General features: G+C 32.4%; 1 protein-coding gene and 1 pseudogene across 1 annotated transcript in view; one reads left to right on the top strand and one right to left on the bottom strand.

The window, feature by feature from the left end:
• LOC137649644 (bifunctional arginine demethylase and lysyl-hydroxylase JMJD6-like) overlaps positions 1–8,527 on the bottom strand; it is a 51,348-nt gene that overhangs the window by 16,731 nt on the left and 26,090 nt on the right. The gene's annotated exons all lie outside the window — the stretch shown is intronic.
• Positions 5,037–8,527, top strand: part of LOC137649854 (bifunctional arginine demethylase and lysyl-hydroxylase JMJD6-like) — a 5,208-nt pseudogene continuing 1,717 nt past the window's right edge.

Here is an 8,527-nt window from a genome sequence, read left to right as displayed (position 1 = left end):
TATGGGGATCGTTGAATGAATGGTATGATGACAATGCTACATCAGTATAATTGAAATTTTCGATGATGTGACAACAATGGGAAGTACCTTTTACTTCCGGATATAGGCTACACGCTCCCATATTCACACACATACGTAGACACACACACATGTGTATAAACACACACACACACACACACACACACATATATATATATATATATATACTGTATATATATATATATATATTTATATATATGCATATATACATATATATATATATATATATATATATTTATATATATATATATATATATATACACACACACATATGCATACATACTGTATATGCATATATACAGCCTATATACATCCATACGTATGCATATATATATATATATATATATATAAATATATATATATATATATATATATGTATATGTATATATATATATATATGTGTGTATATATATATTTGTATATACACGTATGTGTATTAGTACTTGGGGTGTACGTGTGTGTGAATATGTTTATTTCTATGTGACTGTATCCTACACAGTCACTCTAAAATGAGTAAGAAATAGATAAGAGGAGATTTTTGCACCAGCCAACCGCGTCTGGTAAAATCAATATAATTGATAAATCACAGCAACGAAGATGGCATTTCATCTTGGACTTTGATTTTCACTTCAATAGAATTTTCTTTGGAATAACTAAAACTTTCCTCAAACTTTAGTTATTTCAAGGCGAAGGGTTCATGATTTTTTTTTTTTGAGCATCCCTTCTAAAACATTCTCTCTCTCTCTCTCTCTCTCTCTCTCTCTCTCTCTCTCTCTCTCTATTATTCTGATTTGTATTCTTTATTATATTTTCAGCTATGATACTATACTTCTCTTCCTAACGCCATCCCATTTAGAATCTCTCTCTCTCTCTCTCTCTCTCTCTCTCTCTCTCTCTCTCTCATTATTATTCTTCTATGAATCTAAATGTTCTTTCTTTAAAAATCCACCATTATTTTCTTAAGGTAACTGACTATTTCATATTCAAATTCCCTTCATCTCACCTAATTCCCCCTTTTATTCTTATTCTATCTATTCATTCTTTCTCACTTATCTCTCTCCCTATTTTCGTCACACCCTTTCTATATTCTTACTTTGTAGCTTCATGGTCTTCCACATTTAATTTGATAAAGTCTTAGCTCTCAATCCTTCTATCCTTTGTACCGTTCCCATTTTTCTCTTACTGAATCGTCACGTTGTTGTTTCTTTAAACCACTTTTCCTCTCTCTTTTAATTCAATATTATAGTTATCAATTCTCTCATTCACTTTTCTATCCCTTCCACGTCTTCGATTTCTTCAGTTTCTCCCTTTTCAGGCTTACATTATTCCACTTTTTCTTAACTATTATCATTCTTATGTACATTATTTTCTCTATTTCCTTCCTATAATTTTTTCCCCGCTCTTACTAACCTATGAAGGTTATACCAACCTGTCTTCTTTCCCAGGATTCACCTAAAATTCCTCTGACCACTGAATTGAAAATTTTATCGTTTGATGTTTTTTTCTTGATACTATGCACATAATACTTCTGTTCCTTATAATAATAATAATAATAATAATAATAATAATAATAATAATAATAATAATAATAATAATAATAATAATAATAATAATAATAATAATAATAATAATAAAGTAATAATAATAATAATAATAATAATAATAATAATAATAATAATAATAATAATAATAATAACGATAAAAATAATAATAATAATAATAATAATAATAATAATAATAATAATAATAATAGTAATAATAATAATAATAATCAGGGAAAACTGGTGGAGGTTCGAAGCAGTTCTGACGTGCAAATCTATTGTCAGAGCTTGATATAGGAGTGAAAGAATATATAATGATAATAAATAACTGGCGAATTACAACAACGCCAAACATTTTAATATTTATTTTCATCGGTAATACACAACAATATTTCAATCATCTTTGTGTTCATAATCATGTTCCTGGGTAAAAGAATGTAAAACAATATAGAGCAAGTTGTACATAAATCTTGTAAACAAGTGAAATGGAAAAGTGCATATTTAGGCTATTTTCAATGGGAAACTCGAAATTTCCTTTTAAAGATTTATTATTTTTTGTTTTTTGTTTTGTTATATTTTATAAAAATGAATTCTGCTATTCCTATTTCATTTTCATATGAGCCTCTTCATTATATTGAAAAGTTATCTATCATGTGAGAAGGAAACTATGCTGTGACAATGATTGTAAATGCTGGATTATCTCTCTCTCTCTCTCTCTCTCTCTCTCTCTCTCTCTCTCTCTGTCAAACAAGACATATCTTTTTTGATAGGCTTAAACTGTGAAAACAAGTAGGCTTTCCTTGGAGCCTGTGTGGATCAAAATAACCTTGTTATTCATAACGCCTTAGAAAAATACTTCTCATTTTCCTCCAGTGCTAAGATCAAAGTCTGGTCGGCCTTTATAGCCAAAGATCTGTTTATACACGTGTGTGCCGGCTAATGTCGGAGTTCACGTTCAATTAGTATTATTTCAAAAAACAAGAAGATCAGATCTCTTGTTTCCTTTACCTTTAGTGTTCCCCTTTTAAAAAGCCTTTCCTTTACCATGAGACTTTCGGACTTTTTCTAGTGCGTAAAGCTATTGAGTCGCGAGGAAAGGGACATTTTCAAAAGACCTTCTATTTACTGGGAATTTTAGACACCTTGTAAAATGTCCCGAGGTGATATGAATCCTTGTGTAATATTAAAAATACAAATAAAAAGTTTTTATTAACACGGCAAAGAGGTGTACCAACCGTGTTTTCACACAATTGTACATAATTCCTTTTGTATATATTATGGTTGTATCTTCGCTCTTCCCTCGCACTAAAACGAACATGAAAATTCCTGTCTGGTTTTTCCTCTGTGATATTGTCTGTCTTGTGAACTTGTTATGTCCTGTTGCCTTGAGGTTTTGTATATAAGGAGAGTGTTCCACAACAATATAATTCAGTCGTTTCCAATCTGCCTTTGATTTCACAACTCCTCTCTCGGCCCGTCACAGAGGATACAAATTGAGACCAACAAGAGAACCGATTGATCAAAGGTCATGCTGCACTTCATTAAAGCTTTTGTACTCGCATAAGAAACGATGCTTTTGGAAATGATTAATTATAAAAAATCATCAATAGCTGTGGTAAAAAAGCAGTTAGCAAATGAGAGTCAGAAGTGATAAACATTAGGGAAAGAGACTGAAGGAATAAAAAAAGACTTCGTAATGGTTACATGTGTTAATGATACAATTTTTCGTGTCTTATTTTTGATGTTATTTGTGTGTTATCAATGTTTCATCCTCTTCATAATTTCCACAAAAGTAAATTTTATATGAAGAAACTTTTTTTCTTCCACACGAATGTTTACCTTTGCTGAATACTAATGATGTAAATAACATCAGGATTTTGCGCAATTAATTTATAAAAGCTATGTAAAAAATACCAATAACACAGGTAGTTCATCATTTTCCGAACAGACCCGAGCTGCCAGATTAGGATATTGGTAATGAATTACACGTTTATATCCAAAGCACTTACCCTTCCTCTTTAAGATTGGAAACGTCCTTGTCTGGAAATTTGTTGAACGAGAGTTCGAGTCCCGCTCAAGCTCGATAGCGTCTGAAAGTGCCTGCAACCTCACTATAGTCCATTTCTTTTATCGAGGCAGATTTGCACCGACTCGCAGCGGTGCCCTTTTAGCTCGGGAAAGTTTCCTGATCGCTGATTGGTTAGAATGATCTCGTCCAACCAATCAGCGATCCGGAAACTTTTCCGAGCTAAAAGGGCACCGCTGCGAGTCGGTGCAAATCTGCATCGCTAAAAGAAATTGACTATAGTCTTGTGAAATAAGGAGCTGGGTCTACCTGCTGAGTCACAGACATTGCCCGATCCTCCCTGGTCTAGCTTGCTGAAAAGTTGTTGTTTTTTTTTTTTTTTTTTTTTTTTTTTTTGCATAATTCGCAATTTCTAGGGCATTGTACTGTTCCTTGTCTCTTCCATTCATGAGCAACTTTTAAATCTTATAATGAAGCGATCCTTCGGAAGACATTAGCAATGTACAATTACCTTGACTATCTAGCTTCTCCGGACATGATTGTTGATAAGATGATTATTGTTTGTTCTAATTTCGTCCATATTTACTCCAACACTTATGTTTATATTCATCTCAAAAGGATATCAAATATCTTCGTTTCCAGACACTTTAGAAGTATTTCGTTGTTTCTTGTTGTTCCAATAAATTTATTCATAAAATATTCAATATCACAATTTACATTTTGTTTTCGCATCTTTTCTCTTCGTTATAATTCCCGCTATATTTATCATCTACTTCGATTCCACATTTTCCTATCAGTGTTTTTCCCACTCATTTGCCCCTGTGTCTTAAAACTACATAATCTCTAAAGCTCTTTACAGACCTTGTATATTTTCGCAATATTTTCTTTATCTTTCTTTTCTTACTTGCATAGATTTTCTTGCACTATATATTTGGATTGATTACATGACTTGTATCCTTTCATTCCGTATTTATAAACAATATTTAATTATTAATATATTCTCTCTTCTTGTCTATGATTATTTCAGTCCTTAGGATAAGATTACCTTAAGCGCATTTGAAACCGGATGTGTTTAGTGGAAGAGATACTAGATGTTTTAATATCAAGTAAAAAATTATTCCTTTAAATTCGTTAACGAATTATTCAGTCTGTTAAATACCTTATCAATGACCAATTTTTAAAGAGAGAGAGAGAGAGAGGAGAGAGAGAGGAGAGAGAGAGAGAGAATGTTGTCTAATCCACCTTTTTAAAGTTTAATTGTTATTAAAGCATTGAATCACTGCGCTTCTATAAACCAGATTTCTTCAATATTTTTTTTTTAATAAGTGTATTTGAATACTACAATCTTTAAACAACATTTGGTGACATAAAACCTGATACGACTAAAATAAATTGCTGTATATAGAGTTCATCACATAATAGAGCTTAATATGGCCTTAAATACTGAAAAAGTAAATTTTATACATCATCAGATAATATAGTGTAAAAGGACTCTAATTATTCAAATCGGATATATAAGCTACACTTGCAAGCAGCCTTATAGGGCTCTAAATATGCAACACGCATTCATGTCTTAAAACTTGATCAATATGTCAGCATGTTCAGATAGGATGCAAAAAAAGAAGGCAACAGGCAAATGAAGAAAATAAAGAAGACCTCTTCAGCTCTAGGTAGAAATTAATTGAGATTTAATAAGAAATTCAGTTCCTTCTGTCATTTCAGTGCACCATCGAGATGCCAACATCCGTGCAAGATGTCTTTCGCCCTCCAGTGGAATGTGGTATGTGTCGTCACGTGACTCATGTGGAAAGGGTAACATACCATCACGCCAACGGAGTTTGAACAAAAGTAAGTTTATTATGAATTTAGCGTAAAAGGGATACACAAATACATCTATACACACATATATACAGTATATATATATATATATATATATATATAGTTAGTTAGTTAGTTAGTACTTTCGTCCATTAGTGACATCAACATCTGTTTATGTCCCTGATGGACGAAAGTACTAACTCCAATTAAGTCTTTTCATTTTCCTTCCGTGGCTATAATACATTCTATATTCATCACGTGTCAACATGACATATATATATATATATATATATATATATTTATATATATATATATATATATATAAATTACATACATTTATATGGATATACATATATATGTATATATACTGTGTGTATATATATATATATATATATATATATAAAACGGTGTAATTAAGTGATTTCCCTTCTCTTAAACGAAACCTTTCTTTTTTTTTATTGAAGACGGCCATTGAAGATTAGGATTATAGCCTCATCAAGTCTAATCTGATTATGAAGGGTGGGGAAGATGATGAAGGGGGGCCAGGTTATTAGAGAGAGAGAGAGAGAGAGAGAGAGAGAGAGAGAGAGATTGGTCAACTTTAATATGAGAGTACTAACTCTAATCAAGGTTTCAATTTTTCCGTTGCAGAATATATATATATATATATATATATATACACACACGTATACCTTAAAGTGGTGAAAGGGTTTGCGTATCGCCACGATCAGCAAAGTTGTGCTAGTCGAGGCCAAATATACTAGGTTGGTTTGCTGTGAGCAATCACACTAAAGTCTCCCACCATCACCAGTTCGTACTGGGCCACCGTAGTGATGAAAACTGAACAAAACCCAGATAGGAATTAACATGTATGAGGCCTTCGTCCTGCAGTGGACTAGAAATGGCTTAAATTGTTGTTATTTGTGATGTTATCTATATATATATATATATATATATGTGTGTGTGTGTGTGTGTGTGTGTTTGTGTTTATCCGAACCGTCCTCGTCCTCCGCAGGTACGCCTACAGCGGACGTCCGGTGGTGGTGACGGACGGGCAGAAGAACTGGACGGCCGCTGAGTCGTTCTCGTTCGAGTTCTTCAAGTCGATCTACGCCGACGACTCTCCCGTTCTGGAGAACTTCGAGCGCGACTGCCAGTTCTTCCCTTACCAGACCGAGTTCAGGAACCTCAGACACGTCTTCAACATGTCTCACCAGAGGGCCAACATGCTCGGCGAGCCTTGGTACATCGGGTGGTAAGTAGTATATCATCTTACGTTAGTAATTACCGTGTTGGTGGTGGTAAAGATTGCCATGCCTGTGGCTTGACACGGGCTCTTGCCGTTGGACAGCCCGTAAGAGAATATTTCTTTGAAAAGGGTGGCCTCCCAGAGTAGGCCGATACTGCAACATTATAAAGGCAAAGGGTGATTTTCCAGAGTTACTGGAACATACAAAAGGGGAGGATATTTGACTTTAAGGAGGGATTTCTAGCATCTGACGTGGAAGTGAGGGAAGTGACCCGGAGGAGAGACTCCTGTTTAGGTCCACGAAATGAAAGGTTAACAGACAGAGTCTATCAGTCAGAGAAAAAGTAGTTATAGCAGCAAGTCCCAGTAAGTAGAAGAGACTTGGAAAGGATAGAAGGTTTTTAAGTCAGAGAGAAAAGAAGTGGGTTTAAGCAAAAAAGCTTATCCCTGCTCGGGGTTATTACCAATTTCTCTTGTTATATCTTATACGGTGTTTGAGGTTAATGATTTGATTTTTTCACCTTTTATTCGATTTTGTAATGTTAATGATTTTTTTCTTTACCTTTTATTCTATTTTTATCATTTATAATGTTTGGAATTAGATATCTGAACCTTCTTAATGCCATGGATATGTTTTAATATAGGTATACGTAGAAATCCACTAACACTTTATTCCCTTAAGACTCGTGATAAAAGAATTCATAGCGTCAGTATTAAAATACTTAGGCCTTAAAACAATAGTTTATAAAAAATTAAGCAAAACTGCACAAAATGTGTTTTATATTTATTGATACGGATGTAAACGATATTTTTTTTTTTTTAGATTTCATTGGTTTGAACAATATTTTTTATTTATTTATGAAACTGGTTGGGTGTCTATGGGCAATTTTTTAACTAGATTATCGGAATACCTTCCTATATATGCCGATCTGATAGCTGCAACTTTCATCATACTAAAATCAATCAATCAATATATATAAATATATATATATATATATATATATATAATATGTATATATATGTAATTATCTATCTATCTATCTATATAAATATATATATATATATATATATGCATATATATATATATATATATATATACATACACGCACAAACACATACACACACACGCATGTATATGTATATATCTATCTATATATATATATATATATATGTGTGTGTGTGTGTGTGTATATATATGTGTGTGTGTCTGTGTATCTGTGTGTGCGTGTAGTTCAATGATGAAGAATTAGAACAGTTAAAAAAGTCAAACCGAACTTTACCCTTTCCATCTCAGCAATTATAACCGTTACTTTTCTAAGGAAACTCCTAAAATTGCCTTTAATTATTCTTTGCATTATAAAAAAAAAAGTCTATTGATTATCCCTCAGGAGTAACTGCGACTCCTCGGCGGCGAACATCCTGCGAGGGCATTACGAGCGCCCTTACTTCCTCCCTCAGTCCGCCGAATCCTCTAAGACGGATTGGATCTTCATCGGCACTCCAGGATACGGCGCCCATCTCCATGTAGGACTTTTGGAAAATTTCATTCAAGATTAGTTTATTGAGAGGATATTTTAAGCCGTATTTTTATGATTTTTATTAATAGTTCAATATAAAAAATAGGTTCTGTATTTAATTATATTCATCTTGCGAAGAATAATTATTTTATAGTTATTGATTATAAAAGGAAAATATTGTGAGTATGTATATGTATGTATGTATATATATATATATATATATATACATATATATATATATATATATATATATATATATATATATAAAATATATACACATATATATATATATATATATATATTATATATATATATATATATATACATATATATATAT

The sequence above is a fragment of the Palaemon carinicauda genome, chromosome 11 (assembly GCF_036898095.1).
Source record: "Palaemon carinicauda isolate YSFRI2023 chromosome 11, ASM3689809v2, whole genome shotgun sequence".
In the NCBI taxonomy this organism is placed as follows: Eukaryota; Metazoa; Arthropoda; class Malacostraca; order Decapoda; family Palaemonidae; genus Palaemon; species Palaemon carinicauda.
This window is presented reverse-complemented; position numbering and strand designations above follow the sequence as displayed.